This window comes from Mus musculus, chromosome 16 (assembly GCF_000001635.26).
Source record: "Mus musculus strain C57BL/6J chromosome 16, GRCm38.p6 C57BL/6J".
NCBI lineage: Eukaryota > Metazoa > Chordata > Mammalia > Rodentia > Muridae > Mus > Mus musculus.
The window spans coordinates 31227228-31249953 of record NC_000082.6 but is presented as its reverse complement, the minus strand read 5'-3'; the positions used below and the strand labels follow the sequence as shown (position 1 = coordinate 31249953).

The 22726-nt window shown below is 45.5% G+C and overlaps 2 long non-coding RNA genes across 4 annotated transcripts; one reads left to right on the top strand and one right to left on the bottom strand.

The window, feature by feature from the left end:
* Positions 1 to 2346: 2346 nt before the first annotated feature.
* Positions 2347 to 16535, bottom strand: Gm41442. Of its 3 annotated transcripts, XR_876010.3 has the most exons (3): positions 14250 to 14344; positions 8704 to 9270; positions 3807 to 5634 (listed from the first exon to the last, which is right to left on the bottom strand). It is a non-coding gene; the product is annotated as a predicted gene, 41442 (long non-coding RNA). The 3 variants fall into 3 exon arrangements; XR_876011.3 differs by lacking the exon at positions 14250 to 14344 and adding an exon at positions 16339 to 16535 and having other exon boundaries at positions 2347 to 9270; XR_876009.2 differs by having other exon boundaries at positions 2347 to 9270.
* Gm52237 lies at positions 8089 to 17556 on the top strand. Its single transcript, XR_003951880.1, has 3 exons — positions 8089 to 8516; positions 8895 to 9037; positions 17294 to 17556. It is a non-coding gene; the product is annotated as a predicted gene, 52237 (long non-coding RNA).
* The last annotated feature ends 5170 nt before the right edge of the window (positions 17557 to 22726 follow it).

Genomic DNA, 22726 nt, shown 5'->3' with positions numbered 1-22726 from the left:
GACTGGGCTGGACTAGACTTTATAGATGAATGTGAACTTGAGAGGAAGAGTTGGCTTATGTGTAATTTGCCAAGTGTAAGATTAATTTTCTAGAACTTAGGTAAGAAACTGTAAAATGAGTTTCTAGGCAGGAGGGGTGGTCAGTGGTTGTTTATAAGCCATTGCAGTTCAATGCTGAGTGACTATTGCTCCAAGGCTTTCCAAAATGCCCTACCCATACCTGCCCATACCGGTCAACTCTTGCATAACCAACCAGCTGATGGCATAAATGCTATTTACTCTCTGGGGACGCATAAGACGGCCAGTGTCCACAGCTGGTGCTCCTAAGCCTGGCTGCTTTGACTTTCAGCTCCTATATTTGAAATTTGTATTTGACTCATCTGGGTTTCTTTTTTGAGGCATTGTTGGGGGAGGTAATGATGAGGCTAGGTAAGTGAAGGTGGATTTGGCAACTGTTTAGTCATGATTTTATCACAGCTGCCCAACCTCACTGTCAGTGTGAGTCTGCCAAGCATTTCAGATGTTAGTAATGGGAGTGACTGAAATTGGAAGCGAACTTCTATAAACTATTATTTCCCTATTTAGTTCTTTCTGGATTGATGACAGACTGCATTGACTAGAAATAGATTGTGCAGGCAGGGGAAAAAAAAAAGCAAAAAAAAAAAATTTTTTTTTGGTATTATATCACTTGACCTGACTTTAAGCAAAAAAAAAAAAAAAACAAAAACAAAAACTTTGCAGTATTTAAATAAAATGATTCAGTCAGAAAATGTTACTAGTAAAGAGCTAACACACATGAGAGGAAGCATAGTTGCTATTATTACTCTCTCGAGTATCGAGTATTCCGTGCATAAGCAATTCCATAGAGTGTATTTTCTCATCTCCCTGCATAAAGAGACAGTTGAAAGCTAAGCACTTTTTCTGGTGTAGTGCCGCACGCCAGGCTAAATGGAGAAATATGGGTTTAAGATTCTTTCTCGTCTATAGAGATGTCAAGCTTCTCTGTGCTTCGCTAACGGAGGAAGAAGGACGTGTTTCCTTGGAAGAACAAGGGCGGTGTGAGCGTTCGCTCGCTCTTCCCAGCCAGCTGATGCCTCCTTTCTGCTAGGACAGCTGGAGGGAGATGCTTGCTTTTGTTGGTTTGTTCATTGTCTTTTGAGATAGAGTCTCATGTAATCTCAGCTGCTCTGGACCTTGCTGTATAGATAGACCACGCTGGCCTCACTCATCGAGATCCCCCTGCCTCTGCCTTCTGAGTGCTGGGTTTAAAGGCCTGCGACACCACATCTCAGCAAGATGGGTATTTTATAATTAGCAAGAATGCTACTTAACAGATTTTCCTGCAGATTTCCTTAAAACCAAATTAAGATATCTTAAGTCAACTACCATAAAAATCAGAAATAGCAAGACATTTGTTAGTACCACAAAAATGGTAGTTGTATCAGTTAAGACACATTTTTTGAGGGGGTTGTTGACAGAACATTTTCTCAGTCTCTTTAATCTTTAGGTTGGATTATTGAGGGCTAGAAAGCTTGGGAAGGGTCTTGGTCAGGAATACAGCATGGAAATCCCTCTCAGGCTTAACACTGATTTTTCTAGGATGATCTGAAAAGCTAGTAAGTACCACTCTTGTCTGCATATTTCAAGGCAAATTGCAAAGTATTTAATCCAGTGTCATAAATCGACTGTCACCCTGCCTTCACTCTAAAAGTAGCCAGGGATGGTGGGGATGACAGGTGACTGAATTTCAGAGTAAATTAAATCTAAAGTTGTACTTAAAAGATCTTTTTGTTTTAGTTATGTGTATGTGTGTCCGTGTATGTGCCCGTGAGCGCAGGTGTGCCTTGAGACAGGAGGAGACTGGAGGTAGAGTTGACGGGCATTAGGAACAACCCAAAAGGAGCCGAACGGGAGTCCTCTGTAAGAAGAGCAATACAAGCTCCTAACCACTGAGCCATCTCTCCAGCCTCGTTTTGATTCTACACTTCAAATTTGGAGCAAGACTGGAGTTGGTAGAATTTGTTTTGAATAGGGGCATGAGCATAAAGCTCTGAGGAGGAAGAATTTTAGTTTGTCTTTTCTTTTTGCTGCATGTATTTGGGGAGGAGACATCCAGAGCATGCCTGAAGACAGGAGAACAATTTGCTTCTATCCTTTCTACCCAGGTCCTGGGGATCAAACTCTGGTGAGCAGATTTGGTCACAAACGCTTCAGCTACTGAGTCTTTATACCACCTCCCCTTTCTGTTTGTTTCTGAGGCAGTCTCACTGTGTATGTAGCCCAGGCTGGCCTCGGACTCACTGTCGTCCTTCCTCAGCATCCTGAGATAATAAACGTGAGTCACCATGACCAACCAGGAAGTTTATTTTCAGGAACACGTTTAAATGTTTATTGGCATACAAAGTGTGAGCCCAGGAATTTTGCTAGGCGACGTGTATACAATGGTGAAAAGGTTGATTCTTAGAGGGGAATACACACACACACACACACACACACACACACAATCATTGTGAGCAAAGGCAAACATGCTATCAACATGCTAGGATGTCAGTTCCTCCATAAGATGTCCACTCCCACCCTGTCTCAAGTGAGCTTTTTCTTTCAAATTACTCTTAATTCCCTTTGTTGTCTCAGAGTTAGTAACTTGGACTACATGAATTCTGAGCCCTTGACTCATCTTCTCCTCAGACATGCAAATGAAGGGACTAATAAGCCTTACTAACGCCACTACCATCAGATCCCTAGGTCTCTCCTCCCGTCTGCCACTTGGGATGTCATGGAGGGCTCAGTTAGGCCGCCATACTTGTTTCCATTCCCATGATAACTTTCTGATTTCCCACTTCCTAGTGCTCTAGTCCACATGGTGTGTGTTGCCAACCTACTTAAGGCCCTTCAGAACTGGTGGAGACTTAAGATTGCTCAGAGACTACCATCCTTCCTACTCCATCAAGACTTGTATTCTTCTCTTTAGTAATGATTTCTGCTTTTGCCTTTTATTTTCCCCAGTTCCCCCACCATCACCCCAAGTCTTCCCTGTTTTAGGAACTTTAAAGTTCCCTTGCCTGAAATATTCTGACTCCTAACACTTTTCGTCCTGAGGTTCTAATGTAACTTCCCGAGAGAGGAACATGCCCTATTGGTTGGTTGTTGCCTGGCCTCCTCACCGGGTGGGAAGTCCCCAAAGGTGAAGATTGAGTCATTTACTCTCTCTGTTCTTCATGTTCCAGGCTTCGCCTGGATCAGCCCAGGAAAGGTGGGCCCGGTAAGTGTGGAGTGATAGATCCTTGTTCGCGGTGCACTTCACCTTTCCCTTCCAACCACGTGTTTGTTGTTTGACGTTTACAACTTGGAAGGATTTTTGTAATCTTTACAGAAGGCGGCTCAGATAAAAATCAAAATTATCCTGCTGGTTATTGGCAGAAAAGAAGACTAGGATCCTGGTCCTCTTACTCTCTCAGTGGTGGAACCGCTGTGCTCCTACGTATTCAGGGTAGAGAATTATTAACTGGGGTTAGGTGTGTATACCTGAAACTAATACTCCAGAAGCAGACAGGAGGGTCACAAGTTCAAAGCCAGGCTGGACTACATCAGACAGCCCTACTTTAGTAAAAATTGACTCATTCCAGTTAATTCTACCTGGGTAAAGTTTATTTCCTATATGGGATGCAGTCTTGCTCTCAAGAGCTCACTGAAGGTATTTTTCAGATGCAAGTGCTGCAGATAGGCGTTGGTTTCTGTCTGTGGGCTTTGAGGATAGTTTTCCTCGTGCCAAGAGTCTTTCTCCCCCCCCCCCCCCCAGTTTCCTGACTTCATTTCTGGCTGTTAGAAATTGTCAGACCTCACATGTGGGGGAAAGACTGTTATTCTGTTATTCATATCTAATGCTTGTGGATTTTATTCAATCTGCCTGTCGTTTGAAGGCCTTTAGCATTTAACATTTTAAAATTGTGTGTATGTGTGTTATATGTATGACTTTGTGTGTGTCACACGTGTTTGTAGCTGCACCTGAACACATATACACATACATGTGGAGACCAGAAATGTGTGTCAGATGTCTCAATTGCTCTCATTTTTTGTGTTTGTTGTTGTTGTCGTTTTGTTCTGTTTTATATTTTGAGAACGGGTTTCTCACCGAGTCTTATTTATTTAGCTCCACTGGCTGGCCAGTGCGCTCCAGGGTTCCACTTGTCTCCCCACCCCACAGTACTGGAATGATAGCTGCCCAGCTTTTACCTGGGTACTCGAGGAAAATCCTAAATACTATATGGTCCCAAATAGGGCATTCTAGGAAAAGCAAAACTGTGCAAGCAGGTGAAGGTGAACGGTCACAGAGGCTCAGGGAGGATGAGTTAGTGATGCTCAGGATTTCAAGGACCTTGGGACCCTGCTGTGCGATTCCACAGGGGCAGATCCATGTTGGTTTGTGTCTGAACAGCACGAGTGAGCCTGAATATAAACTATAGTCTTTGGTGTACAATGTTGGTAGGGGCAGAGGTAGTTGTTATATTTTTGGAGGGTGGGTACAGAGAATATGGGAATTCTGTTTTTTCTATTCAAGCTTGCTGTAGACCTAAAGTCTATTTAAATCACATTTTTTTTCCACTGATACATTTTGACCACAAGAGCTAGAAAGAGCTCTTTTCCAAACAATGCTAGGGGCTGGTCCAATGCTCAGTGCTAAGGATGTTCGTCTATTAGCAGTGTGCATGGAGGTGCCTCTGATAGTCATGGTCTAGTAGATGACCTTTTTTGTTGCTGAATATTTCATTGGCTGAGGTGTAAGTTCTGAATCCCTTTGGGTCAGTGGCAAGGGACGCAGTGACTGGATCTTCCCTCCAGCTTTGTGTGGGAGTTAGAAGACCCAGGTCCTTGGCAGTACTGGTGCTGACAGTGTTCTGGATTTGACTATTCTGTGGTTACCTAGTGAGATGACATCCTATAATTTTTAATTTTTTAATTTTAAAATTTTTAATTAATTTTTGTTAATTTTTTTTCTGCAGCATCTTTATGCTTATCATCATCCACATAGGAATTATTAGTGAGATGTGTGTTTTCATGTCTTTGGCCAGTCTTTAAAAATCAGATCTTCTTGTTGTTAGGTTCCAAGAATTCTTTATATATTTAAGTAACGGTGTTTTTCCAGATAAGTTTTTTTCCAAATATATTCCCCTGGTCCAGTTTATCTTTTCTTCTTCAGTTTGAGAACTATTACCTCAAACATTGGCTTTCTCTTCTGCCCAAATACCTGAACATGACATTACATGTATTAATGATCCTGCAGAAGCTGTAAAGGCAAGATGTCACGAGTGGAGGTGGTGACGTGGGACCATAAATATGCTGTTAATGGGGATGCAAATCAACATAGACATGATGGAAAACAATAACATCCTCCAAAATGACAGGGCAGAACACCGTGTAATTCAGTGGTGCCTCTTCTAACTATATATCCAAAGGGAATGGAATCCGTATGGTGAAGAAAACCATGCCCCTGACACTGAGATGGCTCAGCAGATAAGGGAGCTCACTGGCAGGCCTGACAACCTGAGTTTGAGCTCAAGATCCACCTGGTGTATAGGAGATGAATAATTCCCCACGGTGTCCTCTGACCTCCACAGGTTCAAGTGAGGTGTGTGCCTGTACATAGACAAAAATGAATAAATGTAAATTTAAAACTTAAAAGAAAAACCTGCCCTCTGGTGTTCATCTTTCACAATAGTCACGATACAGAATGAACCTATGTGTCTGTGAACAGAAGAATGGATGAAGAAAAGGTGGTACGTATATAAAGTGGAACACTATCCAGCCTATTAGAAAAGGAAATCTGGAGCCAGGAGTGTGGTTCAGTGGCAAAGTAAGGAACAGGGATGAGTTCTGTCTCCAGTGCTGGGCCTGGTGGGGGCAAGGCCATGAGCAAACCTGAAGTGTGCTAAGTGAAATTAGCCAAGCACCAGCAAATGGTCCATGTCTGTAAAAGTGTCAAGAGGAGCAGAGAACAGTTAGAATGGTACTTACAAAGAACTGGGGTGGAAACTTAGAAAGTATCAGAGGACACAAGGCAACCTTGCTTCTTACCCCCCTTTAAAATTTTGTTCACCCCAGCACATGTGTGGAGGTCAGAAGACAACCAGTGGTCATTGACTCTCTCTGTACATTGTGTGGGTCCTTGGGGATTGAAGTTCGGCCATCAAGCTTGGTCACCTTTACCTGCTAAAGCACCTTGCCCCCTCCCACCTCACCCTCTTTTAAAAACAGGTTCTGCCTATGAGTCCCAGGGTTTCCTGGAACAGCTTCAGCTTCCTGAGTAGCTGGCACGACAGGTGCATCCCACCATGCCAGGCTTGCATACAGATTTTAATTAGATGGAGGAATATGTCCAGGAAATCTAGTGCACAACATGACTAACCTTAATATTTTGTGTGCTCGAAATTACCAAGAGATTTTATCAGTGTCCTTGATGTGCGTGTGCACATGGATCATAAATATACATGGCTTTGCTAACTTAAAAATAAAGGACACCTTTCCTCATTCTTTTTATTTGCCTTCTGGATTTGTCATGTAAAAGTGAAGGAGTAAAAACATGTTGACTTTGCAATTACTGAAAATGATAAAAAAAAAAAATCTGTTGTTGGACTTTTAGCCAGAAGATGTGCTTGGGCCAATGAAAGATGAAAATTGGGCACATTGCTCAGACATGCAGAGGCACTCCTAAATATTAGGTGAAACAACTTAATCGTCATAACAAGAGCTCTTCCACAAGATCTTGGCACACTTAGGGTGACACGGGCCATCTGTAACCTTGCTGAGAAGGACTTTGTTGGCATTAAAAGAGTTAAAAAGCCAAACTGCAGGACAGAGGAAGCACATAGGATGTGGACATGAAGATCGCATGTGCAGGCAACTTGTCAAGAAATCCAGTTACAAAGCAAAGATGGGAACGGCGTAGACTGTGGGGGAGAGGGTGTTGTATATTTATAATTATACTTTAGAATAGCCTTGGGAAGAGGTTCATTTCTTGTGTGTGGTTATAAGATAGTGTTTAAATATTGATCACCAGCAGTAACCATTTGAAAGGAGACCTATGGAAGTGTCTCTCAGTAACCTGGCCCTCCCACCCTTTGCAGGTGCTACTTTCTGAATCTCTCTCTCATTGAGGCATTGTCTTACTCTCTCATCTTAATAGAGTGCCCAAAACATGGCGCTGTTTTCTGTGGCGTGGGCTTAGGAGATTTAGATCAACACCTCCCATTATTTTCATTTTATTTGCCTTGCAGAGATCATCTATTTTTAAACCTTTAATTAGTCTCCAGGCAGATGGTATGATGGCCAGGGACTAACTCTCAGTCACAGGCTTTGGTGTGTGCTATGTTAGAGCCTCAAACTTTGGAGGTCTTTGTTCACACATCTTATTACCAAGTCTCTGCGTTCTAATTTTAGTTACAATACAAATTAAAACGTCTACTGTTGTCAAAAAAAGGCTATTTAGAAAAAAAAAAAACATTCAAAATTACCATCCCCTTTTGTTCAGTTTTGGACAGTAGATGGCAAGGCTCAGAGCAAGCAGCGATTCCAATGCTGCCTCACAGAACACTTGAGCGCAGAACTAGACAGCTCAGGCCTAATTTTGGAATTCAGCAGTCAAAGCAAGGTGTCCAAAGGGAGTCTGAGAAAAAAACAGGTCTTGGGTTCACATTCTCCTATTTAACAGTGTGTACAAAACTCCTGAATTTCCCCAGTCAACAATGCTGACCCAAGGAAAATGGCTCCCTGTCCTCGTGCTACAGAGCAACTGCCTGATGCTCTCCCTTAACCCTACCACCTACAACCTCAGGTAAACCGCCAGTTCCTCTTAAAGTCTCACCCGAGAGCCCATCGAGATGGCCCGTCAATAAAGATGCCTCCGTATGCACACTCCGGCATGTGCCTATAGAGACAGGGGTTTGGGGGGAGGGTGGGAGGGGGGCGGTGGTTTCCCTAATCTTGTCTAGCTTTTCTGAGCTTTCCACCCTTCCAATACTATGTCTCCTCCACGCCTCTTCTGCTAGTCTATGCCTGTCTATTCCTGGATGGTAATGCTCCATTAAAAGTACGTATGATTATACATTAAAGTATTCCCGGGCTAAAAGCTCCTGGCTCCCTTAGCTGGCAGGGTATAATTGAAGTCCATTCTGCCTGGCTCCGGTCCATCTTTCTAGTCCACCCTTTCTACTCTCTGTGCCCCCCGCATTGGGTAAAGTTTAGCGGTTCTTCTTTTCTCTAGCCTAGCCCAAGCCTTCTGTGTCTTAACCAATCTTCTAACGTTCTGCTCTCAGCAGTCCCATTCCACCTCCTACGGTCTGCCTTTCCATATGTGCCGTTCGGTTCCTTTGAGCTCCTGCTACATCATGCTTATTCCTCCTGTCTCGTGTTGTTCTGCACTGGGTGTGCTCCTGCCACCTCTTTCCTGAACCATCACATCTTTCTCACCCTGTCTAACGCACAGAAGAGAACACAGGGAGTGTTGGCTTTCTCAGGTTGAGGTAAATGCATGATTAAAGCATTAGCATGTGGGTTCTGATCTGAAATGGCCGGAGCCTTGTTATCAGTTTACAGCTGGATGTAGGTGGAGGCACCAAGACAACATTTTGGACCTATTATTTAAACAACAACAACAAGAAGAACCATTCTAGGGACTGGAAAGGTAGCTCAGTGGTTAGGCGCACTTACAGAGGATGGAGTACTGAGTCCCAAATATCAACTCACAACCATCTGTAGCTCGAGGTCCAGATCCGATGTCCCCTCTTCTAGCCTCTGCGGGCACCAGACATGCACGTGGTACACGTACAAGCATTCAGGCAAAATACCCATACACAAAAAGATATTTGGGAAAAAAAAGTTATTGTTTTTGTTGTCTCCAGATCTGGGCACCGGGCACAAACTGCTGGACTGCCAATCGATGCAAAACCACCTCGGATCCAACAGAAATGGCAACACTGTGATTCCAGTTGAGGTTTTTCTCCCTGGGCGAGACCTTACGGTAGTCAGAGGACGGCAGGGACGAGTGAGTGATCCGTGACTCTTTCCTCAAGGAGGACTGGAGTAGGCTGGGATTGAAGGACTGGCTGCTTCCAAATGCTGGTCGGCAGAAATACAACAGTGTTTTCTGTTACTCAGTGGTCTGTGAGCCCATGGAGATGGAAATGTTCATTTCAGTAGCTGTGTGGAGTTTTCAGAAAGAGAGGTGTCAGGACACTGTATCTTCACCCAAAATAGCTTTCTGTAGGCACTGGGAGCCTGAATTTAGAAAGGTTAAAAATAAAAAACAAAACATTTTTACATCTTTTTCAAACAGCGGTTAGAATAGGCTACGCTTAGGGGCTGAGCACAGTAGCTTATGTCTGCAGTCTCAGGGCTGGGGGGAGGCAAGAGGATCACCCACCAGTTCCAGGCCAGCTAGGAATACAGAGTGAGACCCTGTCAAAAGGAGAGAGACCTGTCTCAGGCATGGTGGAGCTCGCCTTTGACCCCAGCACTCAGGAGGCAGAAGCAGGCGAATCTCAGTGAGTTTGAGGTCAGCCTGGTCTATAAAGCAAGTTTCAGGACAGACAGGCTACACAGAGAAACACTGTCTTGAAAAAAACCATGGGATGGGGGAGAGAATCAGAGACAGAGAGAGACAGAGAGACTCTGCCCACTGGGCTGGATAGTTTCTTGTATAACCCAAAACATCAATGTTTCTGCCAAATTCTTGTAAATTCCTGAGGATTTCACCTTCTTTTCTCAAGTTATTGATTGGTATTGGAGGGCTTAAATAGCAGCATTTTGTTATCCACACGCATCTTGATCTGGTTCTGGAGAGAATTTGGTTTTGACTGCTATTAAGTTTTAAGAGAACAGGCCAGGCAGTGGTGCACATCATTAGTCCTAGCAGTAGGGAGGCAGAGGCAGGCAGATCTCTCTGAGTTCCAGGCCAGCCTGGTCTACAGAGTGAGTTTCAGGATGGCCAGGTCTACACAGAGAAACCCTGTCTCAAAACAAACAACCTTGAGAGAACACATTAAGAAAGAAAGGTGGCGGTGTGGCCGGCCTTCAGCAGAGGCTTGCTCTACTCCAACTGCTGCCCTTGAACATTAATTTCCATCTTACGATCAAATAGCAACAGTGACGCTCTGTTAAATAGTGTGAAGGAAGAAATGTCTGTGAAGAGGGACTGCGGTGGATTATGGGTGTGGACTCACTTGTCAAGGCAGGGATGGCAGAACGTGGGTTCATCCCTGAAGACTGACACAATAGAAGTGTGCAGTGCACAGGTCGTCTCTAGGGCGCCAAAGGAACTAGGACCTCATCTTCACTTTTTACCCAGACCCCAGGAATTAAGAATGAGCAGGACTCCATCCCTAGGGCAGAGAGGAAGGCAGTGGCCCCCAGCAGCTCCTTTCTGAGTAAGCACCTTGCTGTTTAAAACTCTGGGGTGGCTTCGCCTACTAAATATCCAAGTTTTATGACATGACACAAAACCACACACTAGCCACCCAGTTTAAAAAACATTGTTTTGGGGCAGGTATGGTGGCACACATCTTTAATCCCAGGATTGCAGAGGCAGAGGCAGGTGAATTTCTTAAGTTTGAGGCCAGCATGGACTACATAGTGAGTTCTAGGCCAGCCAAAGCTACATGGTAAAAAATAAAGGCTTGTTGAAACAATAGTTCAGTGTTTCAAAATAACACTTATTCTTGCAGAGGGGAGGGCCTGGGCATTTGGCAGCTTACAAGTTTGTGTAAGTCCAATTCTGGGGGATCCAATGGCCTTTTCTAACCTCCACAGGCACCAGGCACACACGTGGTGCACAGACATAAATTGTTGCAAAGCATTCATATACATAAGGAAATCAGAAATAAGGGGCGAGAGAGATGACCCAAACATCAGAAACAGGTTCTTGAAAACATTGCTCTTTTCTTTATGTTCATAAGTAGGATTTGCATTTAAAAATGGATTGCATCCCCTGAAATAAGCCCACAGTAATGAACTCAGTTCACTGGACATCTGAGTTACTAACAGCAAATGGCTAACACTGAGCCCTTTTGTTCTAGAATTTGCCCTAAGGGAGATCACACACACACACACACACACACACACACACACACACACACACACACTTTCCAAAACAACCAAAAGAGGGTAGGTTCTGTTGTTACCACTATTTTACAAACAGAAACTCTGAGAATGTCAAGGCCATGCACAGTCAGTAACATAACCAATAATCCAACCCAGACAGCATCTAGGGCACTTAGTCTTGGCACAGGTTTCCCAGGTCATCGTTATAGCTGCCCCTTCTACACGGCCATTTGTGCCCGCTATGTTCTTACTGAGTACATACTCCAAGCTCTCCACTTGAAGTGTCTGTCAGCAGCATCTGCCACATGCTGCTGTCACCCACCATGCTTCCTTTTGCTCTCCCATCTCCCTCTCCCCTCCCCCCTCCTCCCCCTCCTCTTCCTCCCACATCCCAAGCTCATTCCTTCCACAGCAAGTGGAAACGCCCTGCCTGGGCTGCCCTTCTCTCCAGTCACTGTCTCATTTGCTCCATGTTAACTCCTTTGTCAGTCTCATCCTTCTGCCTCTTGCCCTGTTTTTCTATGTAGCCAAGGCTGAGCTTGAACTTATGGCTCTTCGTCCTGCACCTCCAAGTGCCAGAAGTGCAGTGCGCGTCCCGCACGGCTAAACCATGCCCAGTTTCTGCAGTGCTCAGGATCAAAACCAGCACTCTACCAACCGAAGCTCCATCCTGGTCTTGAAATGATTTACTATTTGTTTTTCTCACCTCTGCTGGAAGGCAAACCAGGCAGGGGTGTGTGTGTGTGTGTGTGTGTGTGTGTGTGTGTGTGTGTGTGTGTGTGTTGGGGGAAGGAGTATCTTTCTCATGTGACTAGAACCGAGCTAGGCCTCTCACAGGTGTCAATCAAATGAATCAATTTAGCTTTTTTTTTTTTTTCTAAGAATCTAGAGTTAGGAAAAATAGTGTTGTATACTTTTATAGTTGAGCTAGCCTCTGAAATCAATATTTGAAATGTATTGGCTCATAGATGGTTGGAACTAAAGAGAAACCCAAATCCCCTCCCCCTCATAATCCAGGCCCGGCCTGCTTGGCCTGATGTCATCTGTTGATTTCTTCTCTGCCTTTGTGGTGGTTGGAGGATCTTTCTGAAATTGCACTCTGCGGCAGTCATCATAGCAAGCGAACCACAGCCGTGATGGACCTTATAGTTTGGAGTTTTTTAAATTAGTAGTGGCTCTAACCCTTGTTGTTTCAGAGACTAACATGTTTTTATCCATGGCTAAAACCTTGAAATATTTATAAACCTGTCCTTTTCTCATTTCCCATGTGGCGAGAACATTTAGCTAAACCCAAATGTTTTCTTCCTCAGAATGAATTCATTTTTCAATATAGGTTGAAGATCTGGTCTTCTCTTATGGACTATTTCATTTTTCTGGGACTTGGCTTCTTTATTTTGTGAGGATAACAATAGTCACTTCTTCAGAAGAGCATTCTGATGGGTAAAGAGATTGTGGGAAACACCTGACATGGAAGCTCTGAACTGCAGATGCCTCCATTTCTGTTGGTACCTGGTCTAATCTGGACCAATTTCCACCTGCATTATCTCCAAACTGGTCTCCTCATGACCACCCTGAACCCTACTGTTTATTCCACCCAAAGGAGCAATTGTGGACCTCTTAAAATTGATGCTAGAGGAGGGTATCATCCTGAGTGAAGTAACCCAATCACAAAGGAACTCGCACAATATGTACTCACTGATAAGTGGATAATAGCCCAGAAACTTAGGATACCCAAGATATAAGATACAGCTTGCCAAACGCATGAAATTCAAGAAGAACGAAGACCAAAGTGTGGACACTTTACCCTTTCTTAGAAATGGGAACAAAACACCCATAGAAGGAGTTACAGAGACAAAATTTGGAGCTGTGACAAAAGGATGGACCATCTAGTGACTGCCATATGCAGGGATCCATCCCATAACCAGCTTCCAAATGCTAACACCATTGCATACACTAGCAAGATTTCGCTGAAAGGACCCAGTTATAGCTCTCTCTTGTGAGACTATGCGGGGGCCTAGCAAACACAGAAGTGGATGATCACAGTCAGCTATTGGATGGGTCACACGGCCCCTAATGGAGGAGCTAGAGAAATTACCCAAGGAGCTATAGGGAACTGCAACCCTATAGGTGGAACAACAATATGAACTAACCAGTACCCCGGAGCTCTTGTCTTTAGCTGCATATGTATCAAAAGATGGCCTAGTCGGCCATCACTGCAAAGAGAGGCCCATTGGACTTGCAAACTTTATATGCCCTAGTACAGGGGAACGCCAGGGCCAAAAAGGGGGAGTGGGTGGGTAGGGGATTGGGGGGGTGGGTATGGGGGACCTTTGGGATAGCATTGAAAATGTAAATGAGGAAAATACCTAATAAAAAAATAAAAATTAAAAAAAAATTGATGCTAGACAGTTGTGGGGTCAGGCACTATTAAGCCAAGATGCTGAGGTAGGGGGATCTCAAGTTTGAGGCTAACCTGGGCTACACAGTCAGGTCTTAGCTCAAAAAACAAAGATCATTCCTCCTAGTTACAGGCAATGTAATAGAACCCTGCTCCCAAAGATGCCCATGCCCTAATCTCGGGATGCTACAAATGTATTATTAGCTTATGCTAGGCATCTGCTGACCACTGAGCATTATCCCTGCCCCAGAGGATATCACCTTATATAACTGAAGCACCGTACAGATGTGAATGAGCGTCTTGCGTCTTGGCACAGAGAGACTATTCTGGTTCTTTCAAGTGGTCCTTCAAAGTGATGAGCCTTCCTGGCTGTGGTTAGGAGGAACTGTGAGCCAGCTGCTCTGTGGCTGCCTTTAAAGACGGAGGGAGGGGATCTCTAGAGCCAAATCTCCCCCTCCTGAGTCCTGAAGAAATACAGCCCCCCTCCCCCCCCCCCCCCCCGTCAACATGCTGATTTTTATCTCAGTTAACTTCTGACCTCTGGAATTGGAGAATAAGTTCATGCTGTTTTAATTAACGAAATCTGTGGTAGCAGCAGGAACAGGAAGCTAATATACCGGTCCCCTCTCAGAACCCCCGCAGTGGCTTGCCAGATCGGACCAGGTTTTAAAATGGTGACCTGCAGAGCCGCAAGTCCCCGACTGCATCCTCGTTCCTTCTGCTCGGCCACACTTAGCCCCTGGCTGTTCTTGACACTTACAGTTTCCATTCATGCTCTGTGCTCGGGCTTCCTCTTCCTGGACTGATTCACCCCTAGGAACCCACAGGGCTGTCCCAACACAACCCTTGCTCCCTGCTGGGGTGTCACTTCTATGAGCCTAGTCCCTGCCTAACCAAAATAGTCTCTTGTGCCTTGTTCTGTGACGCATCCCGCTGCCTCACCCTTTATGGCCGCCTGAGTCATTTGGTTATCTCCACCTCCCCCTTTACAATCTCCAAGCTTTTGGAAGCAGAGATCCCCCCCCCCCCAGATACTCTATCTTTGCATCATAAGTGATCAGTAAATAATTTATTAGGTTGATTGAATGGGCGGTTGAGAAAGAGAGATGGGAAGAAAAGAAAGAGCTCTGTGGAAACACAGGACAGCTTGAGGGAGGGGAAGAGACCCAGAAGGAAGACCAAAAAAAGCCCCAGTGGGACTTCACTGAGTCAAATGAAGGAGGTGACGCTTCGGACAAAGGCCTTAAGTGCCCAGAAGGCTGCAGTACACAGGGGCAGTATGATGAGACCACAGCACTATTATAAAAAGCTGGAGTATGAGCAGCAGAGTGACTTAAAGCCTCCGGGGCAGCCTCTGGATCCTGACAGCTGCCTGGGCTCAACTTTGCTCCTGCCTCATCCACGCTGTGGGCCTTCAGCATTTACCTTACCATCTCTGTAAGGTGGAGATGGTAGTGACCCTGAATTCGTGATTCATGTAGGTCTCAGATGCGTTCTGGAACGGTGGTGCTGTAGTGTGGGCTGACTATGATGGGCACTGGCAACAGAGATGTCAATGAGGTTAATGGGGAAGATAACATGATAGGACCTATCTTGTCTCCTGTGTGTGTGTGTGTGTGTGTGTGTGTGTGTGTGTGTGTGTGCGCGTGCGTGCGTGTGCGCGCGCGCATGTGTGAGATGTGTGTGTGTGAGGTGTGTATGCAAGTGTGAGGTGTGTGTGCATGTGTGTGTGTGAGATGTGTGTGTAAGTGTGAGGTGTATATGCAAGTGTGAGGTGTGTGTGCATGTGGGGTGTGTGTGTGTGAGATGTGTAAGTGTGAGGTGTGTATGCAAGTGTGAGGTGTGTGTGTGTGTGTGTGTGTGTGTGTGTGTGTGTGTGTTTTATAGGACTCTGCTCTAAAGCCAAGGCTGGTTACAAACTCACAATCCTGCCCCCAGACCCAGAGTGCTGAGACTTCAGTTTTAAAGGCTTAATATAGCTTCAGACCAGAGAATGACAAGGAGGGAAAATAATTAGCGTCTGAAAAGAGCTTTGCGAGACTATGAGTTCGTCTTTGAATCAAGAATGATTAGCCCTATTTTCAGAAAGTTTCACTACACAACTGGAGGTCGGACAGTTCCGTGTCAGAGCACAGTGAGCCTTTGCTGCTGTGAATGGTTGATTTAAAAACCACAGGTTGTGACTCATTAGTGGGCCACAGACCAACTTGATAGGTCAAAAACAGCATTGCAAAAGCAATAATAGAAAACAGAGCACGTGGTCTGGAAAGGGAAAGTCATGCCTCTGACATTTCTGTCCGTTTTCATGCTTGGATTTACCCTTGCGCATGCGTAGATTGCACCCTCCCTCATGGGTCACCAGGATGTGCGTTTCTGGCCAGAAGTTCTGGTTTCACAAGCATGAGAAACACTGCTTGAGGGAACCTGCTCTGCTTCTTGTCCTGCAAGCTGGCTGTGTCACGGGGCGAGTCCTTTCCAGGATCTCTGACATTCTTGCCTTTCTGTGAAGTTGCGAAGGAGTTAAAGGAAATCATCCCCATTTGGGCGTTGTGGCCAGATGTCTTTCCAGGGCCACAGTGAGTGAAGAGACAAAGACCCAAACCACTCCTCAAGGGTTAGCCATGGTGAATAATTGGCACAGCACAACCACACAGCTCAGCAGCTGCGGGAGGCGACTCCAGATCCCAAAGTACTTTGTGTTTCCAAAGCCGGGAGTAGGAGGAAGGATGGGGAGGTGTGAATTGGTTATCTCCATAGTACCGCCTACCGCACTGCCTCTGAGAGTCACGCAGTTGACAAGCTGCCCACCGCTCATTGGCAGTGCCCCACCCCCACCCCCGCCCGACTACCTCGCCAAGATGTGTTTACTGCTTCCTCTCTCAAGGGTCACCAGGATGTGCATTTCTGGCCACACGTCCTGGTGTGAGGAACACCACTTCAGGGAACTTGTTCTGCTTCTTGTCCTGCGAGCTCATTGTGTCTTCAGCTGCCAACCTGGAATCATCGGGAAAGGAAAAGGAGTTGCAGTGTCATTCAGAAAGGGGAGGCTCCCACATTCTGCAGTCACCTCTGCTGAACTTCTCTTCCTATACCCAGCGTGGTGGAGGGGTGCCGCTGGCTGGTCATTTGCAGTTTAGTGCCAGTGCTGCCACACACCTGTTTATTTGGGGCAGCCACACCACTGGTCCTGCACCAGCTGTTACATTCACTCATATACATCTTCCAGTTCCCAGAGAAAGGTGGGAGAGCCTGGAGTCAGGATTATGAGGGACCAAAGCTGTGGTACCTGGACCAGAGAAGCATTGGTGAATTTCTATTGTTTGAATCTAGTGTTTTCCTTGTTGTTCTGGTCAAATACATGCCAGAAACACGTTAAGACAGAAGGGGTTTATTTTGGCTCATCATGGTGGGAAATGCACAGCGGAGTTTATAGGGGTGGGAACCAGTTGCAGAGGGGGAGTCCAAGAGCATGCTGGGAGCAGAGCTGGCTTATAACCTTCAAAGTGCCCAACACACACACACACACACACACACACACACACACACACACACACACACACACACACTAGCTAGGCATTACCCCTTATAGGTTCCACAGCTTCCCAAAACACCATATTGGGACCAAGTACTCAAAGCATGAGTCTTGAGGGGTCATTCCAGGTTGAAGCCACTGCAGCTACAGTGCAGCTGGCTTTGAGGATGGTATGCAAGACACTCGGGAGGCATGGAGGTTGCTAGGATGACCCCTGCACTGATGACCATCTTTTCTTTAACAGTTTACTCTGTGTGCTCTGTTTTTACTAGCTGGAAACATCTCCCTTCCCGTTGCATCCCAGTGCGCACACATCTGTTCCTCCAGATGCATGGCTTGGGACTCCAAGTAGTCTGGCAAGTATGCATTTTGGTAATGTCAACATGAGAAATGTCAATATTAGAATGTTTTTTAAATGAGTACTTTTCCCTGGTGAGATGAAACTTTTTTAAAAAGGCCTTCTCTTAGGGGATTCTGAACACATTTAAAGAGAAGACAGCAGTAAGTAGGGGCCTTGTCTTGAGAGATTAAGGAACGAGGCATTTCCAAGTGATTGTTGGCAGGGGGTTTAGGTAGACCAAGTTCAACCTTCCCTAGTAAGCAGCACTTTGACTTTATTTTTGTTGATAAAGAAAATAAGTAATGTACTTTTAACATTTTAGCTCAGGAAGTTAAAAACCAGCTGCTGTATCTAATAGCATCTAAGCTCTTCACATGAAGAAAAGATAGGTTACTTCTGCTCGCTCATACAACGAGCAGCCTAAGGACTCGGAGGCAATAGGATGGAAGGATGACATCTGGAAGCATCCACACTGACTGTGGTGGTGGCCTCTGGAACCTGGGGAAAGAAGCTCTGAGGCTAAGGCTTGAGCCCTGCTGGGATCCGTAGCTGTGTGTGTGTGTGTGTGTGCGCGTGTGTGTGTGTGTGTGTGCGTGTGTGTGGTGGGGGAGGGGCTCACCCTCCATCACACCCTGCTCTGTGTGTACAATAAAACTGTCAGGAACGTAAGCGGTGCAGCAAAACCATCTCTCTCCCATGCTACTATTTGGACAAGACCTCTCTCTTCACATTTGGAAACACCAAATTTCATTTTAAAGCCATAAAAGCGAGGGACTGAGGGTTTAGCTAGCTCAGTAGCACAGCATGTGCTTCACACGTGGGGTCTGCTTCAGTGTCACCCCCTCCCCCACTGCTGACACACACCAAACACAACGCAGTAGACATGAAGAACAGAAAGAGATACAGCTCTGTGCTACAGCATCTGCTCAGCAGACAGGAACCCTGCATGCCATCCCAGCACCTTAGGAGGAGGGAAGGAAATGCACTTAGTGTCAACAAACACCCACATGTCCCGTGATGATGCTCCATGGTCTCCCGTGAACATGCTCAAGGCCACGGATCTAGCACGAGAGCTTGGCTTCTGTAGAATTCTATCTGAAGAAGAACTGGAATTCAAAAATGTGTTCTCTTCCATCTGACATGCCGCTGTGAGGTTTTCCTCAGCTGAGGTGAATCCCGGAACTTTTTGTCTTCTCTTCGTTTCAAACAAAGATAGAAACAAGCCTTGTGTCTTGGCATACTATTAGTGATTTATCTCTGTTGCTGTTTTAAACTTTTTATTCTTTGATTTTAAAAATTTTTAAATTTATTTTATTTGTTTTGTGTTTGAGACAGGGTCTTTCTATGTAGCCCTGGCTATCTCAAAACTCACATTGTAGACCAGGCTGGCCTTGAACTCATAGAGATCCATTTGCCTTTGCTTCCTGAGTCCTGGGATTGAAGGAGTGCTCTACCACAACTAACCCTTTTACATTTTTATAGACTTTTAAATTTTATGTGTATGAGTGTTTTACACGCATGTATGATGTAACCACGTGTATGTCTGGTGCCATCAGAGCCAGAAGAAAGCATTGAATGCTGTGGTAGTTTGAGTAAGAATGCCCCCTCCCATTGGCACATTTATTTGAATGCTTAGTCACTGTGGAATGGCACTATTTAAGGATTAGGAGGTATGGCCTCTTCTATGATCACTGCAACTCTTACAAAGAAAAACATTTAACTGGGGGCTAGCTTACAGTTCAGAGGTTTACTTCACTAGTCTACCGTCATTGTGGCAGGAAGCACGGTGGCACACAGGCAGACATGGTGCTGGAGAGGGAGCTGAGAGTTCTATATATGGATCTACAGACAGCAGGAAGAGAGTGACACTGGGCCTGGCTTGAACTTCTGAAACCTCAAAGCCCACCCCTGTGACACATTTCCTCCAACAAGGCCAGGCCTCCTTTTTTTTTCAACAAGGCCGGGCCTCCTTTTTTTTTTTTCCCCAAATCTATTCTTCTCTCGTACAATGCATCCAGACCACACTTTCCACTCCTCCCACCCTCCCTTCTGCCCCTTCTGAAATGAGCAGGCCTCCCAGAAAGAACAACCTAAGAACATATAACAAGACTAGGCACAAATGCTCATATCAAGGCATCCCAGTAGAAGGACAAGTGTCCCAAGAGCAGGCAGAAGAGTCAGAGATGGTCCCTGCTCCCACTGGTAGGAGTCCCATAAGAAAAATCAAGCTACACAACCAGAACCTATAAGCAGAGGACCTAGCACAGACCTAGGCAGGCTCCTGGATTGTGTTTTCAGTCTCTGTGAACTCCTATGAGCCATGCTTAGTTTATTCAGTGGGTTATGATGGGACCATGAAAGGTAGCCTGATCCCTGGTTGAGCTAAGGCTAGAAGCCCTGGAGATCCTGAAGGGATGATAGGAGCTTTGCTTGCTCCTGGGCACCAGGTCCCTGTCACTATCCATAGCCCCCCATAGATTTGTGGCGATTAGATTTGGGCAACACCCCAAACCCTTCCACATGTAGAGGAAGGGTTGACAGGAGAGCCATGGCTAAGGCCTTTGCCTAGAGAGCTGCCATCTAGTCTCCTGTAGAAGGCCTTTCTGTGCTCCCATCCATGATCACCACCAAGCCTAAGACTGTCACTCTCAAGTCAAGGACCAGCCGGAGCTCCCTCTTTCTCTCACAGCACTGGGCTAGATCCATCCCCTGGGCCCCGACTTCATTCTCAGCTCTTCTGGCTCCCAGCAGCACCTAGATGTCTGAGAGCCTGAGAACCAGACAGTCCGGCCTCCTCACAGGCCAGTGGACCCCAGAACCAGCTCTGGCTGTCCTGTGCCTCAGACTGTGCTCCCCACCCCCGGAGCAGTGTCCCAGGACTTTCCTATGGCCCAATACTCGGCTGGTGACAGTGTGGGATAAGCACAGCCAAACTCCCCGTGTCCCTCTTTGCCAATCAGTGGAGCCCTGTGGCAGAGCAGACACACGGGACACACAACCCTACAGTGTGTGTGTGTGTGTGTGTGTGTGTGTGTGTGTGTGTGTGTGTATGTGTGTGTGTGTGTGTATCTCTACTGCCCGCTCACAGTCACCTCTTCCTACAATCCTCCCCCCAAATCCTCCCCGTTTCTGTGTGGGTGGGACCCATCTGGGTATCCTCTTACCCTGGAACATCAAGTCTCTGTGGGGCTAGGTACATCCTCTCCCACTGAGTCCAGACAAGGCAGCCCAGCTAAAATAACATATCCCACATACAGGCAACAGCTTTTGGGATAGCCCCAGATCCATTTCTTTGGGACCCACATGAAGACCAAGCTGCACATGGGCTACATATATGTGGAGAGGCCTAGGTCCAGCCCGTGTATGTTCTTTGCTTAGTGATTCAGTCTCTGAGAGTCCCAAGGATCTAGGTTAGTTGACTCTTTGTCTTCCTGTGGAGTTCCTATCCTCTTAGAGGATCCTTCCTCCTGTTTTTCTGTAAGAGTCCCCAGGTTCCATCTTGGGGCTTGGGTATCTGCATCTTGGCTGTGGTATCTGCATCTGTCTGAGTCAGCTGCTGGGTGGAGCCTCTCAGAAGACATCCATGCTAGACTCCTTGTCTGCAAGCATAACAGAGCATCATGAATAGTGTCATGGACTGGTGTTTTCGAGGCAATATCTCCTAATTGTGCCACTGTCTATGAGCCTATGGAGGCCAATTTTATTCAAACCATCACAGGCCTTGTTGGATGAAATGTGTCATTGGTGCGGCCTTGATACTGGGAGTGGGCTTTGAGGGTTCATAGGCCCATGCCAAGTTCATTCTCTCTCTCTCTCTCTCTCTCTCTCTCTCTCTCTCTTTCTCTCTCTCTGTCTCCAGATCAGGATGTAGCTCCCAGCTACTGCTCCAGTGCCTTCCTTCAGGCTACCATGCTCCCTGCCATGATGACAATGGAATAAATCTCTGGAACTGTAAACAAGCCTTCAACTAAATGTTGTTAATCCCAGCACTTGGGAGGCAGAGGCAGGCGGATTTCTGAGTTCGAGGCCAGCCTGGTCTACATACAAAATGAGTTCCAGTACAGTCAGGGCTACATAGAGAAACCCTATCTCGAAAAACCAAAAAAAAAAAAAAAAAAAAAAAAGAGTTGCTGTATTAGATTAGTCAACATTCTCAAGAGTCACAGAACGTATGGGTAGCCTCTATGTAAAGAAATTTGTTGATGACTTACAGTCTGCAGTCCAACTCCCAAAATGGTCAGCAGCAGCAGCCGTGAATGGAAGTCCAAGGATTTAGCAGTTTGCTCAGTCCCACAAGGCTAGCAGGCAAAGGAGGGAGAGAGTAAATCTTCCTTCTTCCAATGTCTTCAGCAGAAGGTGTGGCCCAGATTAAAGGTGTATGCTACCTTTAATCCCAGATGACCTTGAACTCTGAGATCTTCCTGTCCTAATCTTCTGGAATTCATAGCCTCTATGCCTCAAGATCTCCATGCCAAGATCCAGGTCAGAAACTTGTATTTCTCAGCCTCCAGATTAGGATCACAGGTGAGCTTTCCAATTCTGGATTGTAGTTCATTCAAGTTGACAACCAGAAATAGCCACTACAATTGCCTTGGTCATGATGTCTCTTCACAGCAACAGAACACTGACCGAGACAAATGCCCTGGGATTAGAGTTACAGAGAGCTTTGAGCTGCCTTGTGGGTGCTGGGAATGGAACCTGGGACCTCCAAAAGTGCAAAAGGTGCCCTCATTTGATATTTAAAAATCAGGATATATACAGAATATAAATGATGAAAAGAGATTAACTTAAAACTTTGTGATCCACAATTATTAGAATAATAGTCCTAAATTTTTTAAAGTTGAAAAGACTTGTTCCTATTATAAAAAGTAATCTATGTGCTAGAAAACAAACAAGCAAAAAACCAAAGAGACATGCATAGTGGCTCAGAGACATGTTAGGCATTACTAGCTCATACCTGTAATCTTGGCATTCTACAAGAAAAGGCAGGCAGATCATGAATCTGAGACTGACTTGGGCTACATAATAAAACTCAACAAGTCTTAACACAGCCTCCTCCTTGATGAAAGATAGCATAAAGTAATATAGTTTTTTAAAAAAATCACTCCCAATATTGAATTTATTTCCTTCTCATTTCTCCATTTTTTTTTTCTTTTTAAAATAACATCTTTATTGATTCTCTGGAAATTTCATATCACGAGTTCCAATCATACTCACTTCCCTGTCCTTCCATGTCTGCCCCCATCCTTTTGACCCCTCAAAAAAAAAAAGTGAAAATAAAAGTAAGAAGGAAGGAAGGAAGGAAGGAAGGAAGGAAGGAAGGAAAGAAAGAAAGAGAGAGAAAGAGAGAGAGAGAGAGAGAGAG